Source organism: Onychomys torridus, chromosome 13 (genome assembly GCF_903995425.1).
Source record: "Onychomys torridus chromosome 13, mOncTor1.1, whole genome shotgun sequence".
In the NCBI taxonomy this organism is placed as follows: Eukaryota; Metazoa; Chordata; class Mammalia; order Rodentia; family Cricetidae; genus Onychomys; species Onychomys torridus.
This window is the reverse complement of record NC_050455.1, coordinates 21,937,738-21,952,109: the sequence shown is the minus strand read 5'-3', so window position 1 is coordinate 21,952,109 and position 14,372 is coordinate 21,937,738.

Here is a 14,372-nt window from a genome sequence, read left to right as displayed (position 1 = left end):
TGACTTTCTTACATACTATATACCCAGCACCCCCACACTAGAAAGCTCTTCTGTCCTAATGGAAGAATCAGACTCTTGCAGCCAATTATTTGGGGGGAGATGAGTGTATGTGCTCATGCATGTGTGTGTATCTATGTATATGCATGTGTGTGGGGCCCCCCCGCAAGAGTCAATGTCAGGAGTCTCCCTCAGTTGCTTCCCACCTATCTTCCAGCCCCTCCCCCAGGCACACAGGTATATACATCCACACTAGGGTGTGTGGAGAAACTTTGGAGACTAAAGATCCCAGCTCAGGTCCGTGTATTTGAGCAGCAGAAACCTTAGTGACAGATCCATTTCCCCAGCTCTGGACCCAAGTCCTAACCTGACAGTGAATGAGGATGTGTGTTCTACTTCTCCAAGTGATAATTAAAGGTGTGGAGAAGATCACACTCAAGGGAAAAATCATTTCCTGCTCACATTGAAAACATCTATCACACTTTGAAAAATTTTATTTTTTTTCCTTGAGTAGAGGTGAATCTATTAGAGAGCCATAGTCTTCAGCTCTGCCACTGGAAGACAGAGACTGGGTCTGGTTAACAGTGACACTCAATACTGTCCTTGGGGCTGGGCACAGGTCAAACATTCAGGAAATGTGCATGAAAGGGCTGGAGGAACCATTCATCCAAGCTCAGATGTGGCCCTCAGCACTGGAAAGAGAACAGGGAGACTGTGGCCTCCCTAGAGCTGGGGTCCCATCCATGGCAAGTGTATTTGTCTAACTCTGCCTGCTTATCCATCTTCTCACTTATGGCCTACACTCGCTGCCTCCTTTCTTGTGCTTATGTGTGTGGATGTGGACGTGTGTGTGTGTGTGTGTGTGTGTGTGTGTGTGTGTGTGTGTGCAGGTGTGCACCTGTCCCTGTGGGTGTGGGTGCATGTGTGTGCCAGAGGTCAGCCATGAGTGTTGTTCTTCAGGTACTGTCTATTCTGATTTCAGAGAAAGGGTCTCTCACTGGTCTAAACTTGTCAAATAGACTAGGCTGGCCAGTGAACCCCAGGGATCAGTATATCTCTGCCTCCCTAGCTCTGAGATTGCAAGCATGAGCTTCTGGGCCCAGCTTTTCTTTAGTGGGGGTTCTAGGGGGATGAATTCAGGTTCTCAGACTTTCAAAGACAAAAAAAAAAAAATGATGCACTTTACCAATTAAGCTATCCACCCAACCATTTCCCCTTTCTCTATGAACATTGGCTAAAATAGGTTTAGACAAGACCTAGGGTTTTAAGTCTTTGGAGTATTTAACGCTCTTTTCCCTGATGCTCTGTTCTGAAGTCACCATCTACTAATCTTGCTTGGCTACACAGTTCCAGGAGCTGGTGGACACTCTGGGGACACAGCTGGGCTTGGCCTGGCCAGACCTTAAGGGCAGGCTCACTGGGACAGACAGACGCACATTCACCGAAGTGCAGGTGGCCAGCATTACTCTTGCAATGAAATCATGGGTTTTGCATTTTGCATTTTACAGAAGAGGACACAACATAATCATGGTTTTTGTTCGCTCTGAGTAAACATCTGACAATGTCCAATTCAGTGGGCTCTGCCCTCGGTCACAGCAAATGTTGTCAGATGTGTCGCTCAGCCCACCATCCTGACACTGCAAGAAAGGCCAGGCTTTTTATGCTTCGTTCTCTTTCTTTCTCATAAGAGAGAGAGAGAGAGAGAGAGAGAGAGAGAGAGAGAGAGAGAGTACATGTGGAGGTCAGAGGACAACCTTAGTAGTCATTCTTAAGAGCCACATACCTTGTTTCTAAGACAGGGTCTCTCACTAACCTAGAACTCTCCAATTTATCTCGGCCTCCTGGTCTGCAAGTCCCAAGGACACAACTGTCTCCATCTCTCCCACACACCTCTGTGCTTGGCTGTTTGTTTTGTTTTGTTTTAACATACAGAAAGGATAAGACAGGCAGACAGACACACAGACAGACAGACAGACACACACACACACACACACACACACACACACACACACACACACACACACACACACACACACGGCGGGGGTGGGGGTTCAGTTATCTACAGAGTATCCCATATCCTGAACATGAGACAACTATTTTTCCAAGGCGTTGGTTTGTCTTGTAGCCAGGACTTGGTATAACCACACCATAGAAAATAGGCCTGTCTAGGGAAAGGCGCTTTTCACCAAGCCTGACAACCTGAGTTCAATTCCCCTAGACTGATGTGGTAGGAGAGAACTGATTTCTTGCCAGTCCTCTGACCTCCACACACAGACTTGCCCCTGTAACACACACAGAAGTAAATAAATAAAGCTAGTGATAAACTTCTACACCCTCTGAACAGGCACCCGTGACCCATGTCACCATGGAAAGTGCCTGATGCTGGCTGGACCCATTGCTAAGGTGGTGATGCCTCATTGCTCCATCTTGACAGGTCATTGTCACCTTGCAGCAAGCAGAGGAATTGCAGACAGGGTGGTCATTGTCACTGCACAGAGTCCAACCCCCAGTGACTTTCTGATGGGAACTTTGAGTGGCCAGAATGACCCATTCCCTGACCTGACTTCTCCCTGGGGACCACAAGTAGAGATTTTCCTACTCTACCTTCCTTCCACATTTCCTGTGAAGAAGCACAAAGGCATGATTGTGTCTAGAATGGGGAAGTGGCAGAGTACTCATCAGTAGTGACAGATAAAGTGGGTTTCCCCCCTTTCGATTTCTTTTCAAACATTGTGGTGAACACACTGAGGTTTTTTCATTATTATTTTTTAGTTAGCTTACAAAGCAGCCAGTTTGCAGCATTTTCATACATACTTAGTTTTGATCGACCCTTTGCACAACCTCTTTGCTCCCTCATTCCTGTTAAAGCCTTCCACCCAGCATTTCCTCTCCTGTGATTGGATCTCATGCATTCTATTGCCCTCCCTGCCTTTCTCCCTTAAAGCCCCTCTCTGGGGCCTCTACACCCACTTACGTCTCACAAATACACACATATAAGGCGTAGAAGCCGGGACCTGCCCCGAGAGAGAACGTGCCGTGTCTGGCTTCTCATTTAATTTATTGCCTCCCTTAAGAGATTTTCCAGTTCCATTATTTTCCTGCAGATGTTTTGTTTGTCTTTGTGTTCTCTGATTGGCCAGTGGGGCTTGCTTTGAGCTGTTTGTGTTTTGTTTGCTTTTTCATTTTTAAGGTAGCTTCTCTGGACATAGACCAGACTATCCTAGCACCTATTATAGCCCAGACTAACCTGGAGCAGATGACCCTACCACGTTAGCCTCAGGCGTTCAGGGATAGCAGGCCTGCACCTCCATAGCAAGCAGAACTCATAGGTCTTTATTTATGTGACGTTTTTGATCATTTTTTTCTTTTTCTTTTTGATACTCCAATTATTCTGGACTTGGCCAAGCCTAAGATCTGTAGACTAGGCCAGCAGACTGGAAATGCCTTATGAGACTTCTGGTCACAACCCAACTTAATGCTATCTGTTCCAGAAACTACAGGTTTGGCTAGCCCTGCCTTTGTCTGATAGCATGAGGCTCACCTTAGGAAGGGATACCTTTGTAACTGACATCAACTGGCTTTGTATATCAATGATGGCTACAAAATTTCTTCCCAGCAACAGCTCTCCTGTTTTACAAACAGTGAGTCTAAGCATACCGACACATAAAAGCAACCAACACAGATGGCTTCTTTTTTTTTTTTCCAGGAATATTTCAAGCTCATTGCTATACACTGAATGTTTTTCCCTCCCTCTCCAAATTAACATGTTGCATGAGAATGTTTTGCTGAACATAAGTAACAAATCAGGTCATACTTGGAAGGCACGAGGCTCTAATTTGGTTTGTTTGTCTGTGTGCTGTATGCCTTCTGTCTTGGTTTCTTTTCTTGTGGCTGTGATAAAATATCCTGATAAAGCAGGATAAGAAGAAAGGTCACAGGGGACACTAGAGCCTAGCATACCCTGCTCCCAGCCCAGAGAATCCACAGTCATCTTGGGCCAGCCTCCCAAACAGATGCTGCAGACAGGATGGGAGCAGAGGTCTTGAAGGACCTTAGGCTGAGTGCTGATCCCCACTTACCCCATCTTCCCTGCGCTTACCGTGTGGCCTTCTGCTGACTTCTCTAAGCTGGGGCTTTAACTTTAAGTAGAATATGTTTGAAGTGCACATCCCTGTTCTGCTTTTTAAGTTCCCTTCCCCCAACCCCCACCCTGCCTTTTAATTTCAGCAGAAACAGCCGTGATTGGTTAGATTAGATCTGCACAGCTCAGATGGAAGGGGAGGAAGGTGGACTCTCCACAAACTGGCTGGCCCTGGTCCTCAGGCTGACTGGGGACAGCTCCTGCCCTGGTATGCTGGCCTTGGATACTGGCCCCTGGGCTAGGCCCAGACTAGACACTCATTGCTAGTCCTGAAACAGCAGCAGGTGCCACCTCTGAGCACATTGCCCTAAGTGTCCACTTTTGTCCTAACGAGTCACCCCGGTAGCTCATCCTTTGCTCCTGAAACCCAGGCGCTAGGAGTCCCTAGTGCCTGGTGGGTGATTCACCCTTGTTCAGCAGTCTCCGTCAGAGCACCCACTTGAGGTCAGAGCCTGGCATGGGGAAGGACTATTGCTTGGCATTTGTAAGGGGAGCTCACACAGCTCACTGCTGCACACTGTGTGGCTATAAATGAGGAAGTAGGGCCTGGGGAAGGTAGCTGGTCGGCTCAGTCGTTCCTATCTCAGCATCCCAACACATTACCCTGTCAGTTAGCACCACTGCCATTGTGGTAGTTTGAATGTAATTGGTCCCCATAAACTCAGAAAATGGCACTATTAGGAGGTGAGGCCTTGTTGAAGTAGGTGTAGCCTTGTTGGAGGAAGTGTGTCATGCTGGGGGTGGGCTTTGAGGTCTCCTTTGCTCAAGCTCCCCTCAGTGTGACTTTCAGATCATTTCCTGTTGCCTGCAAAAAATAGGACTCTTAACTACTTTGCAGCTCCACATCTGCCTGCACGCCCCCATGCTCCCTGCCATGATGATGATAGACTGAACCTCTGAACTGTAAGCTAGCCACCCCGATGAAATGTTTTCCTTTATAGGAGTTGCTGTGGTCATGCCTCTTCACAGCAATACAAACCCTAACTACATCAGTGCTGAAACTCCTTCAAAACCACATTCACCGAGGTCAGCTTCTCTTCTCTGCTCACGTTGCAGTGGTTCTTCCCTCCAACACCACCTCTCCTTAACACAACGGATTCCTCAAAGCTTTGGACGGTGGCACTGTCTCGATTATAGAGTTCTTGCTATGCGAGAGTGAGAACCAGAATTTAATCCCCAAAACCCACATAAAAAGTTGGCCATTAGATCTGGAATAATGCCTCAAGTGTTAAGAGCACTTGTTGCTCTTCCCGAGGAGCCGGGTTCAGTTCCCAGCACCCATGTGGCAGCTTATAACCATCCGTAACTCCAGTTCCAGAGGATCCAACACTCTCTTCTAGCCTCCATGGGCACCAGGCACAAATGTGGTACACAGACATAAGTGCAGGCAAAACACTTGTACAAATAAATCTCTAACCAAACAAAAAACGCTGGGCATGATGGTACATTTTTAATCCCAACACTGGAGAGGCAGTAACAGGTAGAATCCTAGAGCTTTCTGGCTGGCCAGCCTAGCCTACTTCAAGAGAATGAGAAACCTGTCTCAGAAAAAAAAAACTGAGATGGGCCAAGCATGGTGGCAATTGTGTTTAATCCCAACACTCGGGTGGCAGAGGCAAGCACATCTCTGTAAGTTAGAGGCCAGCCTGGTCTACATAGCAAATTCCTGGCCAGCCTGTGTTACATAGTGAGACTCTATCTCTAAAAACCGTAGCTCAAACAAAGCAAGATGTTCAGTACCTAAGGGATAAGAGTCAAGGTTGACCTGTGCCCCCGACACACAACACACAAAGTCCTCACAAGTTCGAATCCACTTGTTCCAGGCCATTCCTTCCTGTTCTCTACTACATAGATATACAGGCTGTACATGTTTTTAATCTAATCTTTTTAATGATTTGGGGTAGGAAAAGGCAATTGGCATTCAATCCACCATTTTGAACTAATTTCTAAAGAGGCTTGTGAATGCTTCCCAGCAGCCCTATAAACTAAATATTAATCATTACTTTCATTTCACCAGTGAGAAAACAAGATTGCAGCTAAAGGTGTATACTGTGCTTTAAGATGTCATGGTGGGGGGTGGAGGGGGGGTGGGGTGTGTGGGGGGGGGGAGCCAAGAGTGATAACACACGCCTTTAATTCCAACACTTGGAGGCCGAGACAGGTGGATCTCTATGAGTTTGAGGCCAGCCTGGTCTAAATAGTGAGTTCAGGAAATAGCCTGGGCTACTTAGAGAAACCTTGTCTTAAAACAAAAACACAAACAAACAAATGAAACCCAAAGCACAGCATTGCCACTAAGTCCAGAAAACTGAGTCACCTCCCACACTGGTGAGTGAAGCGTGGTCTCATCTAACTTTATAGCTCCCTGTAAACTCTGAATCCTCTGCCCCAGGACACAGCTGCAGACCCTAACTGTCTGCCATGTCTCCAAGGCCCTTCCAACACGCCCACTCCTATTTCCTTCCATCCATCCATCCATTGATTCATTCATTCTCTTGTTCCTGAAGTTGTTCGCTGAGAACAGCCTGTGTCTCAGACTCAGTGAGAGCAAACCTGGTACTGTTCCTTGTGTACCTCTCTACTGCTAAGCTGTCCCTCATCTTTTAAATGGAGATGCTGAGAACAGAAGGGAGACCTCCCAAAAATCACATGAAAGCAGCTGGAGGGATGCACAGCTGATGAAGAGTCCGCCAATCCCCAGAACTCACATTGTAAAGGGGGAGAGAGGGCTGGATGTGCTGGTGCACACTGGAAATCCCAGTGCTGAGGAGATAAACAGATAGATAGATCCCTGGGGCTCTCTGGCCAGTCAGCCTACCCTATTTGGCAAGCCCCAGACCCTATCTCAAAAAATTAAGTTAAGTGGTACCTGGGAAATGACACTTGAGTTTGTCCCCTGGCCTACAGACTCCCACACATGCAAGATAACAAAGACAGGAAGGCAGATTCTCACTTTTTACAAACTGGTACCTAATACTCCCTGCCTTTTGAAAATAAATACATGGATGTTGTTGAAAAACTAGATTACACACGACGTACATTTCTCCCTCACATTATTTGCAGGCCTTAGAACATTTGTTTTATATTTCAAAAGCTGAAATCATATTTTTGCATGTTACTTCTCTTTAGGATATGCTGGAAGCTGGACACAGTGATACACACAAGTTATTCCAGCTCTGTGGTCAGCCAGGATCATCGAGAGTGTAACCCAGCCACACTACATATATAATTTCCTTTTCATATACATAAGAATCTGTCTTCTGTATCTTTTTTTAGTTAAATGATTCCAGTAGAAACTTTATGAATTTCAGCTACATTTATAAAGTCAACATTTTAATTTTAAAAAAAGTAAATGGTACACAAATGAGATATTTGCTGGATTTTGCAAGTAGACCAAGAGCTAGTATTTTCTATAGATTAAAAATTACCTGAGAGACTGGGGAGATGGGTCAGGGGTTAAGAATGCATATTGTGGCCGGGCGGTGGTGGCACATGCCTTTAATCCCAGCACTTCGGAGGCAGAGCCAGGCGGATCTCTGTGTGTTCGAGGCCAGCCTGGGCTACCAAGTGAGTTCCAGGAAAGGCACAAAGCTACACAGGGAAACCCTGTCTCAAAAGACAAAAACAACAACAAAAAATGCGTATTGTGGCCAGGCGGTGGTGGCACATGCCTTTAATCCCATCACTCCGGAGGCAGAGCCAGGCAGATCTCTGTGAGTTCGAGGCCAGCCTGGGCTACAGAGCAAGTTCCTGGACAGGCACCAAAACTACACAGAAAACCTCTATCTCGAAAAACTTAAGAAGGAGAAGAAAAAGAAGAAGAATGCATATTATTCTTTCGGAGAACTTGGTAAAGACTCATTTTGACTCACAACCATCTGTAACTCCAGTACCAGAGGGATCAGATGTCTCCTGCCTCCAAGGGCACCAGCACTCTTGTACACATACCCACATATGTACACAGACACACATACCTAATTACAAATAACAACAAAGCTGTAAAAGCTACAGGGATGTGTGCCTAAGGTGCATCCATCCTGGGTTCAATCCCTAGCAGCAAAAACAAACAAAACTCAGCCTACATGGTGTATTATTAGATTGTCTAACCAATACCCTATTTTTTGAAAATCAAAACTGATTTTCAATTTTCACAACTGCCAATCAACCTTTTAATTAATATCCTCATGTGGTGCAATAATCTTCAAATAAGAAGAACTGTGACTAATGAGCTTTGACACTTGCTTAATTTGGGATGGACTTTGAGTCTCTGTGTCCTCGCCTGCAGAATGAAATAAACTGGTCACTGTACGTTAGTCTAGCTTGGCGCAAACATACGCATATCTTAGAAGATAAGGTTGGCGTGGGAAGCCCCAGCTCACCGTGGACCTGTGCAGGTGGTTCTGGGCTATTATATAGAAACAGGGCTGAGTAAGCCATGGGGAGCAAGCCAGTAAGCAGTGTTCGTCCATGGCTTCCGCTTCAGTTCTTGCTTCAAGTTCCTGTTTTTGTTTCTCTCCATGGACTGTGACCCAGGATATGTTAGACAAATGCCTCCCCCAACTCACACACAGTTTGCCTTTGGTCGAGGTCTTTATCACAGCAACAGGAAGCAAAGGAAGACAGTGTATCTATTTCCCATTGCAAAATCAAAATACCTGAGTAAATTAAATTACAAAGAAGAGAGATCTGCTTGAGTCCACAGTTTCAGTCTCTGGTCAGTCCCATTGATTCGGGGTTGTGGTGAGGCAGAGCATCAGGCAGGGGTGTGGCCGTTGTGGCCAGGAAATGCAAAAAAGAGAGAGGAGCTGAACATCCGACAATTCCACACCCCCAAGTGCATGAATACCTCATGACTGGATCCCACCTCTCAAAAGTCCCCAGGAGTGCCAATCTGGGGACTAGCCTCTGTCCCCTAGGACACTGGGAGACATTGCACCTCCAAACTATCGGACCACTGCTGGATGCCGGTGAGCCTGGGAATCCCCCCAACTGAAAAGGAGAGAAAAGGCAGAAACCAGTGAGCTTATCTGAGCCCGGTACTAAAAGGATAGAACGAAAATCCCAGTGAGCTCCAGGGTGGGTGGAGTCTCAGGTCACTGACCTCCTAAAGAGCCATCCCTCTGCCCCTCCAAAACCCTATCGCCATTGAGGAGTACCCAGGCATGATGTTTAATATTGATTGTCCACTTGCCACTTGGGAAACAATTCTCTGGGTATGTCAGTGAAGGATTTTCTGGATTGGGTTGAAGTGGGAAGTGTTAGTTTTATGCAGCACTTTTACCCTGAGAGGAAAAGTCGTGAGACACAACAAAACCCACTCTAAGAGTTTTATTAGGAGGAAGGAGGCACAGGACAGGGTCAGGCCTGCTGAAAGGACAGTGTGGAGAGAGGGGGGAGGGTACATGGGACCCGCCTTTTATAGACCTCCCTGTGCATGCGCATACGAGCCCATGTGGCTACTCCACGCATGCACATAGATTACGTGATCACACTGTGCGCAAATTATGTGACCATGTAGCGCATGGATTACGTAGGATGTAGGGCCTGGAAATGACTAAATGTCTCGATCGTGGGGGCATGGCTAGAATTCCTATCAGGAGAACCCTCCCAAAAGTGTGAGTGACCTCATCCCATGGGCTTCGGGTCTGAGCTGCCTGGGAAGGAGGAAGTGAGCTGAGAACCAGCACCCACACCCCTCTGCTTCCCCAGGGCAGGTACAGTGTGACCAGCTGCCTGCCGCTCCTGCCACCCTGCTTTCCCTGGTGTCATGGACTGTGTGTCTTCAAACTGTGAGCCAAGATAAAGTGCTTGTCCGGTATTTCATCATAGCCACGACAAAGGTAGCTCTGTGAGTTGCTGGTGGAATTTGTGAGCATGAGCATTCCGTGCTCAACTACGAAGTATTTGCAAACATAGCCACTTTTGGTTGCCTCCGACTTTAGAGTAGCCAGGACCAGGATCTTGAAAGGGTCAGGTCTCCCATCTCGTGCTTTACCATCCAGGTATTCTACACAGAACTCTAGACACCCTCAAAGAACCCAAGTCTAAGACCATGAGGGATCCTTTAGGGAGAGGAGCAGGAGACGCCCTGATTTAAATGAAAAGGCCTGCTGTGTGTGTGCGTTTATCCCTCCTAAACTCAAGTTAAACTGTGCTGTGACAACCAGGGAGGAAAGGGTTTATTTCATCTCGCAGCTCATAGTCCATCACAAAGGGATGTTCTGAAGACAGGAACTGAGGCAGAGGATTGCTATCAGGCTTATATTCTGCTACCCTTCTCATACCTCCCAGGACCATCTGTCAGGATTGAGACTGCCCACAGTGGACTGGGCCCTGCCACATCCATTAAAAAAAAAATCAAGAAACTGTTCCTCAGACATACCAACAAGACAATCTGATGAAGGCAAGTTCTCAACTGAGATTCACGTGGCATCTACAGTCATATCCAGGAAGAGATAGCATCTGTCTAGGTTTGCGTCAAGTTGACAAAAATTGACCAACAGCACACTCATGTTGGAACATAATCCCTAAAGTCACATGTCAGTGGAACTCGGGAGGGATATATTTGGCAGGTGTCGAGTCATGGGCCTGTCCTCATGAATGCAACGAACCATTAATGAATCAGCGAATTAATGGGTGAGCAAGGAAGCCGGTCTGCTATAAAAGTCAATTGAACAAGGGCACAGTGGTGCATGCCTGCAATTCAGTGCTCCTGAGGCAGAGACAGGATCAGAAGTTCAAGGTCATCTTCAGCTATGTAGTGATTTGAGGCCGGCCTGGGCTACATGAAAACCTGTCTCAAAATCAAAATAAAAGGGAGTTGGAGAAATGACTCTGCAGAAAAGAGCATTAGCACTCTTCCAGGACCTGAGTTCAATTCCCAGGACCCATGTGGAGGCTCACAACCATCTTTAACTCCAGGCCCAGGGGCTCCAACATCATCTTCTGACCTTTGCAGGCACCAGGCACACACAAGGTGCACAGATAAGCATATAGGGAAAATATTCACACACATACAAGAAAAAGGTAAAATCCAGGTTGGCCACTCCCATGAGCCCTCTCTCCATATGCTGCCCTGGTTGCCTTGGGTTCTGTCTTGCCCTGTCAGCAGGAAACCCCTCACCCGAGCCCTCAGCTGCCCAGCCTGCAGAACTGTAAGAAGCAAATTCCCTACAGTTAGAGCTTTGCTTCCTGTTCCTCTTTGGTATGGAAAATGGGAGAGAAAGTGAAGAGGGAGACAGGCATCAGAAGAGAGATCAGAAAGGGACCCGTGGAGAGTCGTCCAGTTATGAACTGAGGCAAGAGTGGGCTCTGGTGAGCGTCACTGCCCCCCACGGGCCTTACACCTAACTCCAGCTGAGAGTCAGATGTCATGATGAACCTTAGACCTGGTCATGAGAAGAATTGTTCTCAGTTGGTTAAGTGCTTGCCTTTGCAAGGACCAGAGTTCAATCCCCAGAATCCACACTGAAGAAGAAAAAAACCCGGGCATAATTACACATGCTTTTAATCACAGTACCAGGGAAGTACAGAGAGGTAGCTTCCTAGGGTTTGCGGGCTACCAGTCTAGCTGAATCAGCAAGTTGCAGGCCAGTGAAGAGAGTCTATTTCAGCAAAAGAAGAAGAAGAAAGGTGCCATGCAAGCTTCCAAGGGAGGGAAGTGTATTGACTAGCTTTGTGTCAACTTGATATAGGCTAAAGTCATCAAAGAGGGGGGGCCTCAGTTGAGAAAATGCCTCTATTAGATCCTGTTGTAGACAAGACTGTAGGGCATTTTTTAAATTAGTGACTAATGGGGAGGGCCCTGGGTTCTGTAGGAAAGCAGCCTGAGCAAACCATGAAGAGAAAGCCAGTAAACAGCACTTTTCCATGACCTCTGCACCCGCTCCTGCCCCCAGGTTCCTGTCCTGCTAGAGTTCTTGTCCTGGCTTCCTTTGATGATGAGCTAAATAAACCTTTTCCTCACCAAAGTTGCTTTGGTCATGGTGTTTCATCAGAGTAATAGTAACTGTTGGGTTTTTTTAATTTTATAATTAATTTAGTTTTACATATCAGCCACGGATTCGCCTGTCCTCCCTCCTCCTGTTGGTTTTTATGCGGCGACGCTGTTACCTTGTGAGAAAAGCCACCACGAGGCACAACGAAACCCACTATCAGAGTTTATTTGGGAAGGAAGGACAGAAGAGAATGTGCTTAGGCCTATGGAAGACTAAGGGGGGGGGGGGCAGGGAAGTCTGTGACCTGCTTTTTATGGATTCCCCCTGCACATAACATAGCTACAGGATAGGCCAGACATGGCATGAACATAGATTGTGTGATCACACTGTGTGTAAATTATGCAATCATGCATGATTGATTGAAGTAGGCAACATAAAGACCTGGAATGACTAATCGTTTTACCAGCACATGGGAGGTCAGTAGCTGGGGGAGTGGCCAGGAATTCCAACAGTAACCCTAACCAAGACAGGAAGTGACCAATAGTCCTACCCAACCATTATGCCTAGGAACTAAAACAATGACCAGTGTAGCACAAAATCCGTAAAGGTACAACAGTGTCACACATAACTTGGTGGTAATCAATGGCTTTCTAATTGGGTCTTCAGGCCTGCTCAAAAACATGGAAATTATGTCTAGTGCTGGAAACCTAGCTAACTGCCTGAGACTAGTGAAGTCATGGTCTTGAAGGAACACCTACAACCACCACTTTATTAAATCAGCTTAATTCCTAACTACCATCTAAACATGTGTCCATAAATATACCCACAGGTAAGTGTATCCCTCACCCTTAATCAAGAACACTTCTCTTTACAACAGGCAGGGACCATTACAGCAAACCACAACCTTTCAAAATGCAGGAAACGAGTGACCGTGTAGTGCCTAGTCTCCACTGACCCATCCACAACACAATTCCTGCACCCCAAGGTTCAGCACTCATCGCAGAAGAAGGAGAGGGGAGATAGTAAGAGACAGAGGAACAGGAAGTTTGCTGTGAGATTGTGTCTCCTAGAAATATCAGAGAAGCTACACCCATGAAGTCTCATCAATATGGCTGCCTAAAACATGACCTAACCAATGGTGACACCAATGGACATGCTAACAGGAAACAGAGAAAGCTCACAGGACTTCAGCCCTAGACAAAGAACTATGGGCAACAGGGGAATGCTCAGAGCAGGAGAAATGGTCTGCCCCGGGGAAGAGCACACCAGTTGGTTATCCAATATCAAATGGTCAGCCCTAGGATCAGAAACATACAAGTAACATTATAAGGTGTGAGCAGGGGCATTTATTCATTTAGGAAAAAAATACATAAAACAATAATTAAAGAAAAAGAAGCTATGAATATGGGAGCCAGCAGAGACACATGGGTGGGAGGAGTTAAAGGGAGGATAGTGAAAAATAATGTAATTATAATTTCAAAAAAGAAAAAAAGTAGATAGTGCCCGAAGAATAACATTCAAGATTGTCCTCTGACCTCCACATATGTATAAACATAGACCTCTCTCTCTCTCTCTCTCTCTCTCTCTCTCTCTCTCTCTCTCTCACACACACACACACACACACACACACGCATATGCACCTGCCAATGCAAATGTGCTTGCACATATCTAAACATGCATACATATGTGCACACACAGAGGTAGATCTTAGAGCTCAAGGTAGTCTTGAAAGACGAAGCATTAATGTTAATAGCTAATTGCTGTGGGATGTTCTGTAAGTTAAATGGGTTGCTCTGATTGGTTAATAAATAAAATGCTGCTTGGCCAGTAGCCAGGCAGGAAGTATAGGTGGGACAAAGAGAGAAGGCTGGGAAATGGAAGGCTGAGGAGGAGACACTGCAACATGTAAGATACTGGTAAGCTATGAGCCACATGGCAATTTATAGATTAATAGAAATGGATTAATTTAAGATCTGAGAACTAGATAGCAAGAAGCCTGAGCCATTAGGTAAAACAGTTTAAATAATATAAGCTTCTGAGTGATTATTTTATAAGTGGGTTGCGGAACTCCAGGGTGTTGGGGGGGAAGACCAGGCAGGTCCAGAGAGAAACTCTCCAGGTACAGCTAATAACTAATAAGGAACAGTAATGACACTGTTTCTGTTGGGCTCATTCTCCCCAGAAGGTACAGACGTTGTTTCCATTCCTCTTTCTTTGCCCATAACTTCACCAAGAACCCTACTGCCGGGGAGGCAGGTGGTCCATGATACCCCTCACCTCTTTGACCACCAAGTCAT